The sequence below is a fragment of the Sinocyclocheilus rhinocerous genome, unplaced genomic scaffold, assembly GCF_001515625.1.
Source record: "Sinocyclocheilus rhinocerous isolate Xijiao unplaced genomic scaffold, SAMN03320098_v1.1 scaffold662, whole genome shotgun sequence".
NCBI classification, from domain to species: Eukaryota; Metazoa; Chordata; class Actinopteri; order Cypriniformes; family Cyprinidae; genus Sinocyclocheilus; species Sinocyclocheilus rhinocerous.
This window is the reverse complement of record NW_015639782.1, coordinates 202,458-212,327: the sequence shown is the minus strand read 5'-3', so window position 1 is coordinate 212,327 and position 9,870 is coordinate 202,458. Positions and strand designations below refer to the sequence as shown.

The 9,870-nt window shown below is 38.0% G+C and overlaps 1 pseudogene; it reads right to left on the bottom strand.

The window, feature by feature from the left end:
* Nucleotides 1-9,870, bottom strand: part of LOC107752035 (probable E3 ubiquitin-protein ligase MID2) — a 91,123-nt pseudogene that overhangs the window by 6,207 nt on the left and 75,046 nt on the right.

Below are 9,870 nucleotides of genomic sequence, written 5' to 3'. Positions count from 1 at the left end.
CGGTAATGCACTTATAAGTCTGCGACCCGCCGTAAAGCAAGAAGAAGAAGACGCCTCACGCGCAGGCTGAAGAAGAAGACGCGAAGGCGCTCAGGACAGTTCAAACATTGCGGTGAAAAACAGAGGTAAAAGACTATATAAATACTGTTCAGTTTCTTGCACAGACCGATTGCTGTGTCTTTACACATCAATGTATCATCATGAGCCGCAGGGTTTAATTTGGTTTTGTTTGTGTATGTTTTATGACTCTCAAAGCCGTGATTCCCATCCACTGACATTATAGGACTGACAGACTGTGCCCTCTAACTGACCTCCATCCTTCATCATGCACACACACGCACGCATGCACGCACACACACACACACACACACACACACACCAGGCTACAAGCGAGAATCCCATGAAATGCTTATTGCCCGCTGGTATAAATCTGATGAACCGTTTAAGACAAAAAGGAGTAAAATGGCATATTTGTGTAGTGCAGGTGTCAGAATAAAGGTCTTTATTGTGCAATTTTTATTTAAAAAACAGGAACTTAAAGGGATAGTTCACCCAAAAATGAAAATGTGATGTTTATCTGCTTACCCCCAGGGCATCCAAGATGTAGGTGGACTTTGTTTCTTCAGTAGAACACAAACAGAGATTTTTAACTCAAACGGTTGCAGTCTGTTAGTCTTATAATGTCAGTTGATGGGAATCACGGCTTTGAGAATCATAAACCATACACAAACAAAACCAAATTACACCCTGCGGCTCGTGATGATACATTGATGTGTAAAGACACAAACCGATCGGTCTGTGCAAGAAACTGAACAGTATTTATATCGTTTTTTACCTCTGATTCACGCAGTGTTGTGAATCAAAACTGTTTATGGACTGTTCGAACTGTCTTGAGCGCATCCTCCTGAGCGCGTTCTCAACAGCAGGCACGTGAGGCGTCTTCTTCTTCTTCTTGCTTTACGGCGGATCGCAATCTTATAAGTGCATTACCGCCACCTATCTCTCAAATGGACCATTGACACTCCCAATTGAGATTCTGACAGACTGCAACGGTTTGAGTTAAAAATCTCCGTTTGTGTTCTACTGAAGAAACAAAGTCACCTACATCTTGGATGCCCTGGGGGTAAGCAGATATCACATTTTCATTTTTGGGTGAACTATTTTCCTTTAAAATCCATACATTTATACACTTAACAAGAAATTATATTGAATGTTAGAATTTTTGTGCAGAATATTTATTTATGTTTAAGAAATCATGCAGTATCCTAATGCTTAGTTAGAAATATAAAAAAAATATATTTATAAATATATAAAATATATTTATACATAGTACATAAATCTATGTATTATATTCGGTCCATGTTATTATTATTATTATTGGTAATACTTTTTTTCATACTAATACTATTATAATGTCAATTTTATAGTATTTACAATATTTATATATACATAGATCATATATACATAATGATGTTTCTAGTTCTTATTTTTTTAGCAATTAAGTTTTCTCAGTAATTTTTATATTATTCATCTTTTTATGTATTAGACAACTTTCAACTAGGAATATGGTCAGTCTATTTTTGATCTGCTAATGAAAGTTTTTCCAAACAAACTTGTTAATGAAAATTCTATTACATATTTCCATTATATATATAGCATTATTTACAGTATTGAATTAATCATATATAATTAATATAATAATATATAAAATTATATTTACATATTTCTAACACACACACTCATACACACACACACACACACACAAAGGTATGTTTTTCTTTAAGATGTGCAGTGAGGTCACACGGTTGGCTTGGCTCCTGTTCTTGGGCTGGGCTGCTTTAGTGTGCTTTCTGCAGGGGAGGGCCGACCGCTGACAGCCTGAGCGATGTCTACACTGTGCAGGATGAGTAAATATTATTCTGAGATCTTTTAACAACAAGTAAACATGGCTGCCCTTGGGGCTGCTTGTCATGTGATATTTCTCATATTGGCTTTATGTACGGTCACCAGCCATGGCAGTGCTGATTAAACATTAGAGACCTCATATAGGAACACAGTGTGACTCTACACACACACACACATACACACACACACACAAACAAACAGACAGACTTATTTAGTGCTGCTGTCATTCAAAATTCTACCTTCACAGGGCAGAGTAAACATGACATTAAAGCTAGTCACCCAGAAAAAAAAAAAACTTGAGCTGTCACTTGTTATATCTCATTATGAAGAAAGCAATGACAAAAATGTTACATTTTGCTTAAAATATCCTGCATTTCACAAAGGTCATATGAAAATGTTTAATTTTTAATGAGTCTTTATTTGATAAAACAGTAGATAAGAATGCAAGGAGGTCTAGAGAATGACACAAATGAGCAGTGTTGGGCAAGTTACTTCCAAAATGTAATACATTATATATTACTAGTTACTATTACTAGTTGTCTTTTGAAAGTAATTAGTTACATTACACTATTACTGTCTCTGAATTGTAATGCGTTACACTACTTTTGAGTTACTTTTGAGTTACTTTCACCAATTTACTTTTATTTCTGTCATCTCGGTTTCCTTTCCGTGGACTTTCGTAGAGCGCCGCGTCACACAAATAGCCTATGAACCAAACTCAGCAGCATATCTCTCGGTCTTTTCCTTTCGTTTTGTTAATCTGTTAATTAGGCTATTTAAGTCAAATATTTCGCATATTCATTCATTTTATATAGAGACTATGATTTAATAAAAACAGATTTTGTTATGTTTAGTTAAACTTAATTTTTACTGAGATTGTAACGAGGAATAATATTACCCAAATTTTATTAGTAATGCGTTATATTACTGCGTTACAGCAAAAAGTAATATACTACTGTAATATTATTACTTTTGTAATGCGTTACTCCCAACACTGCAAATGAGGCTAAAACCTACATCACAAAAATATTACTGTTCTATATGCTGTAAACTACAACTGACGCTGAAATTTGTAGGTGAAGATGTAATTTTATACACCTCCATTTTAAGTTTACTGGACCTTTTGGAGTTCTAGAATTATGGTAAAAAGACCAGAGGTCATATTAGCAAAATTTCCGTAAAATTTTGAGGGCAAAATGTTAATTTTCAGTAGTATAGCAATGTATGAAGCACAGCTTTCTGCTGGTCAATGCGGTGAATTTGTGACCAACTAGAATGGTTGCAAAATCTGTGTGGGGAAATACTTTGCCCTCACATGAAATTCCCAATTGCATGGATTCCCACTGAAAAGACTGGATTTTTCCCACACAAATTTACCAAAAAACAGTAAAAGTAGCCAAATCTTAAGTTTCAATCTTTTATGGTTAGAAAGTCACAGAACATTTGAACACTGAATGGAACGACAATCAAAATGGACCATTTTATCCATCAATGTCAAGCTGCTAAATACAGTGGCCTCAGAAGCTATCTGGACTTTTCATTTAAACAACACAAATGGAAGAATGGCACTGAATTCATATATTTGGACATGCATTGAATTTTTGATTTTTTGAGGGTGAAGTCAGTTCTCCTCAAGTTCTATCTGACTTGTAATTCATCACATTAACTATGAACACGTTGCACTAAATTTTGTCAAGTAGTAAAGAGTTGCAATACTCTTTGTCTTTATTCTGAAAACTATTTCTATTTATGTTGTAGAATCTAACAAAACTGCACTTTGCTATCCATCTTTAAAATAAACAATGAAACTGTAGCTTAATTGTCCAAATACTTTTTGGGGCTACTTTATAATCAATAAACATATTTATTCTGATACAGCTGGGTGATACCATATTTAAAGACGAATGATGAACGCTACAAAAACATAATTAAAATCCTCAAAATGGTTAGAGACCAAAGGAGGCGTTTGCTCAAATAAAGATCAATCTGGATTAATGATATACTATGATTAACAATGCAACCATAGCAGAAGAGAGCACACAAGAAGAAAGATGACCATTTGAGGAATAAAAGATAGATCAGTGGGAATGAAAGGCAGTGATTCGCAGTGACCCCTGCTGCCGCCTGTATTGTGGATCTCAGCAATGCCTTTTGAACATATTATCTCATCCCACTCGGTATCGGCAAGTACCAAAAATAAAAGTATCGGTATCGGGCGAGTACTGGAAAAAGTGGTATCGATGCATCCCAACTATTTAGCTAATCTCAACTGCTTGCATCGTTGAAAAATGTACACTATCATCAGCCAGCTTAAATCTTCTAAATGTGACTTAAACACATGAAGATATTAAGATATTATAAACATTAACATCATGATTTTCTGTAAAGCTGCTTTGAAATTGTGAAATGTGCAACTCAAATAAATTTAAACGCAACTTGATATTAAATTTCTTATATAAGATACAAGTCATACCGCAAGCCACACAGCTCATTTGCCTCATTAATATTAAATAATGACATAAAAAATTAAGAATGTGGCATTTGAGGCTAAAAGTGAAATGTACGGGGGCCAAAGAGCCAAAGAGTGGGCCAGTGATACAATCGCTTCTACATCTTCTCTGCCTTTGCAAATTATAGGTAGGTTTACTGAACTTTACTGAACTTCAAATTACTGAACTTTCTATTCAAAGAATCCTGAAAAAAGCCCCAATTTTCACAATAATATGAAGCAGCACAACTGTTTCAAACACTGATAATGTTTTTTGAGCAGCAAATCATCATATTAGAATGATTTCTGAAGGATCATGAGACACTGAAGACTGAAGTTATGATGCTGAAAATTCGGCTTAACAGGCATCACAGGAATAAAACACATTCGAATAGAAAACAGAAACAGTTATTTTAAATTATAATAATATTTCACAATATTTCATGTTTAGATAATATTACAATCTTATATGCAACATTACAGGTAATTACTTGTCCTTCTCTCTTGGTGTCTAAAAAAACAACACTAAAACATTTTAAAGGGCTTACAATTTGAGTCTACATATTAGTAAACTTACAGCAACATATATACACTCACATTTTTGTAGGACAGGCTTTCACAGCACAATACAGCTAAAACACTGGAGCTCTGTGTGTGTCTGGGAGAAAATGGCATTTAATGGCACTGCTGTCCAAAAACAGCATTATTACAGTAACAAAAAAGACAGGCGGGGGTGAGTGATGGAAAGTGAGAGAGATACTGCTGCCGTATTCTCACAGAAGCTCGAGGAAGCATGAGAAAGCACAGGAAACAAGACAATGAAAATGAGCGAGAGAGAGAGGAACGCTTGCCGCTTCCTCCAGACATTCCTGTATTTCTCTCTCAAACTCCTCCACAAGGCCGCAGAGAGACTCTGATGCAATAACCCATTTGAATGCTGTCAGCTGGTGCGCTTCATCTTGATCGAGTTCTTTGCTGTGCGAAGGCTGGGTAACGCCTGACAGCTTAGGTGAGGGACCCGGGCTTTCCCAGACCTCTCTCTCTCTCTCTCTCTCTCTCTCACACACACACACACACGCAGCTATCTACAGAGTTATACAGACCTGCAAGGTAAGAGAGACAGAGCATAACATTAATCACAGATTCAGCATAGTTTTCAATCATTCTTAGGCAGGACTGTGCTAGTACACATTAACATAGAAGAACAGTGCAATAATCACCACATCACATGCAGATAAATGTTTGAACACACTGTGATTCAAAAAAGAATGAAGTTCATTATTCAAGGCATGTCTATTTCTGTTTGATGTGAAAACACATATAGCACACGTTCGTAGAGAGACTTGGGATGTTTGCCTCAGGCAAACACATGCCCCCCAATCCAGATTCTCATGATGCACCATTTGCCCAGAATGTCCTTAGGAAACATCAGCACTGCCATTAAAACCACAGGCATTGCCACTCAAGTTGTGTCAAATGTGTGCTATACAAATGCTAACAAGCATCTACTTGCATACATACAGTTCATACATACATATAAAAAAAATAAATAAAAAAAAATACAAATGATTACAATCCATCCAGAATATACTACTACTACAAATAGTTAAATAATCAATAGTGATGATGATGGTGATGGTGATGATGATGATGATGATGATGATAATAATAATAATAATAATAATAATAATAATAATAATAAATTGAGTAATCAATCAATCAATCAATCAATCAATTCTCCAAACTGTTTGTTCTATGTATGGGCTGCTAGGGCCTATAATAATAATAATAATAATACTGTGTACAAAATGTACTAAAAAAGAAGTAGAGTAAATATAGTTTATATTAGTTATATTGATACCAACTATGGCCAACTGCCATCCTGCTCTCTAGATCAGTATCAGTCATAAAAAAAACCCCTTATCGTTCAACCATTTTCAGTCTGCACAAAACGTCCCTTCCTCATGGACATCTACGGCATCATTCAACCGAGCAGAAACCACATGTCTAAGGAATAAAGATGCCTTCTTATAAATGTAACTGCATATTATATCTTTAAGTATTCAAGTGAATAAAAAGTACAACATCTGATGACTGGATGAAAAAACAAAGCTTATCAAGTATTAACCATTCGCATCCACCATCTGCATGTCTCTAATATTTTTTCATGAGTAAGAAAGTCATTTGATCCACGTCCATATCAAAAAAGGCGTTTGATGTTGTTTGATGAATGGAACTACCATAGCAGACTACAATATGCTGCTTACATTGTAAATTCTCTGCTGTTGCTTGACATTCAGAGGGAGAGAGACTTCAAAGAGGGCCAGATGAAGGTATGTGAAGGCTAAAAAGAAGGCAGGGTGAATAGGGATCCTAGACTGTGCATAAGTGAGTGTGTGTGTTGGCAGATGAAAGGGAGCTAAAACACAAAACTGGAACAGGGCTGCTCCCAATACTGTCGGCACATCCAAACTAGCCTTTGATGCTTCTATTGTGTGTGTTTCAATGACTGTGCATGTGTTTAGATGTCATCAATGCCAATGGGACACATAGTAAGAATAATTAATCCTGATATGTTAAGAGTATGGACAGTATGTGCATGTGTTATGATTCCACATGAATGCATTTTCCTATAGCCGCAAAAACATACGGTTACATTTACTGAAATAATGTCTCACTTCTGATCGGTGGCCACTGTGGACTGTGTCTTCATTTCACATTCACATTCTTGGGCAGCTCTCCAAAGCCCAGCTTATGAATATCTTACGATACGAAGACCTTGGCTTTGGCAGTAACCACTAAAAAGCAACAGAAACCCTGCATCACGATCCACCTTCTTACGATGGCCAACGCCATCATGCAAAAATAATATGACACTTAATCAATGCCTAGCTGACCTGTCCTGTGATTACCTGCTCAATGATGGTGCTTTGAAATTCACTTCAGATACAGGATGAGAAATATCCACTATCAAGGCTGAGGATAAATCATGGAAGCAGGACAGGAATATTGACCTAGTAAGCATGTCGCAGATGTCTGTGAGAGAGTGCATCAACCAGAAAGCTGCTTTCAACTTAAAGCATGATATTTAAGCAATGTGGGACAAGAGGTTAGGCAATATTGTAAATACACTATTGCTCAAAAGTGCAATTTGAGGCATTTATTTGATAAAGAAACAAACAAACAAACAAAAAAAACAGCAAAAACAATAGGGCTGGGTATCGAGTTTGATACTTTTTAGGCACTGACCGAATTGCCTCGATACCATTGAGTATGGAAAAATGTCTTGTCATTCGGTACCAAATTTCAGTATCTAAGGAGTTAATTTTGTCGACGTCAGCGAGCCAATAAGCATGCAGCACCTGAGAAGGGAAGGATACGTTGAGGACAGTGTAACCTGATGCATTGGGGGAACACCTCAAATACTGAAGCCTTAAGCCGCGGTCACACTACACTTTTCGTTCCATTGACTTCCATTCATACGCATTTGAATGAATCAGACCGGAAACGCAAGCCCGTGCGAAGATATTTCGCATTCCACTCCGTAGCAAAGTTCAAGTTTGGTGAACTCTGACCTGCAAATTCGTGTCACGTGAATGCGTGAGACCAATAGAAGATCAAAACGTCACAAAGTGACCTCTCGGTACAGAAATTTAAAACATGGAGGAATCGCTAATTCTAGCAGTGTTGCATCATCCTGTTTATACAACACAATTTTAAAAGATTACAAAAATCACAATAAAAGAGAAGCGGCTTGGTTTGCAGTGGCAAGGGAGACAGGAGCGCATGGTACATTTGAACAGAGAAACGTGTAATTTTATGTGATCTTTTTCTTTGTCGTCGCTACAGACACAGGGCAAGCACAGCGGAATCCATGTTGTGTGTACTGTGAAAACCTTGGCGCGTGATGTCATATCCTGCTCCCGCCCCTTTTTGCAGCACCGTCCGCACAAATTTCTCATGCTTAAAGTCTACTGTGACCGCAGCTTTATTCACTTAACGCCATTGCATTGCAATGGCCAATGGCACTCAAGCGTGCGAAAAGGGGGAGGGAAAGCACCCTATAAAAGCGGTGCTGAGCGGCATTTCATCAGATTCTTTCAACTGAATAAGAGAGCTTATGAAAGACCTGAGCGTAAGTAACACGGCATGAACGCAACGTCTCGTTCCCTTCTCAGGGAACCGAGGTTACGTCAATAACCAGAGATGTTCACCTTTTGAGAAGGTGTCTCCACGTTGCAGAGTAAAAGCTGAGAGAAATATCACCTGGACTATGAACAGCATTGAGAGCACCTTGGATACGTAACCCTTTCTTGGTTTAAGTACAACTTGCAGTCATAGGTTGAAATCCGTACAGGACTTGCTGACAGAAAGATCGTGCATATCATCCACTCGCTTAACAGAAGCAAGCACAAGCAATAGCGCTGTCTTAAGGGAAACACACGAGGTCCCGAGTGGAGGTAGTTGACAGGCGAGGGGGGTTCAGCCACCTCATGCCCCATAGAAATCTAATCACTAAATCATTCCTCCCCACTGACAACCTATCAATGTCAGAATGGCTGCGTGTGCCCTGTGTCTTGATGTATGTCCGCCCTGTGATTGAGATGACTGGGGAGACAGACAGCTCAGCAGACAGGAGGTGCTGGTCTGCCCACGTCTACAGGCTCATCACGAGCATGAGAAGAGGGCGAGTACGGGGACCCCCTTGGTGATTTATGAACGCCACGGCTGTCATGTTGTCCATGCGAATGAGAACATGCTTGTGATGGACTTAAGTGAAGAAACACTTAAAGGGGGGGTACAATGCTGTTTCATGCATTCAGAGTTGTTTACACTGTTAAAGAGTTGGATTCTCATGCTAAGCATGGACAAAGTTTCAAAAAACAATTTGGACGTATGACAGAGTATTTCTGTGCCAAAAATCGTACTTCCGGGTTCGTACAAGTTTCGGAGAGTTTTTTTCGATCGTGGCTCTTAATGACGTAAACGAGGGTGGAACTGTCTGGCAGTGTGCAGCAGCTCTCTTAGTGCAGATGAGATGCGCTGATGTGAGGCAATTTTGAGAGTGAGAGCGAGAAGACGCGGTACAGCTGGACCACTCACGCTGTTTTCAAATGACTGACTTAATATGATATTCGTTGATGAAATTTCTGCTCCACTTTGTGTGGAGGTAGTGAGACGGGACAAAGTCCCTGTATATTAGGGTATTCTATAGTTGGACTGGAGAGAGCACTCAAAACTCTTCAGATTAATTTAGTGGAACATTAATATAAAATAGAATCATCCTCTGTAAAGAAGTGAGGCATGAACATGTGAGAATTTATCATTTATCATCTTTGTAAATGTGCGCTTTTTTGGGCTAAAGGCTTAACGGAACCGTTTAAAGTAGCCATGTGATCACAAATTAATCGGCGATTCGGCGCAGCGCAGACATGATTTAATACGTGTGTCCTTTTTCTATGTGAAAAAAATTTTTT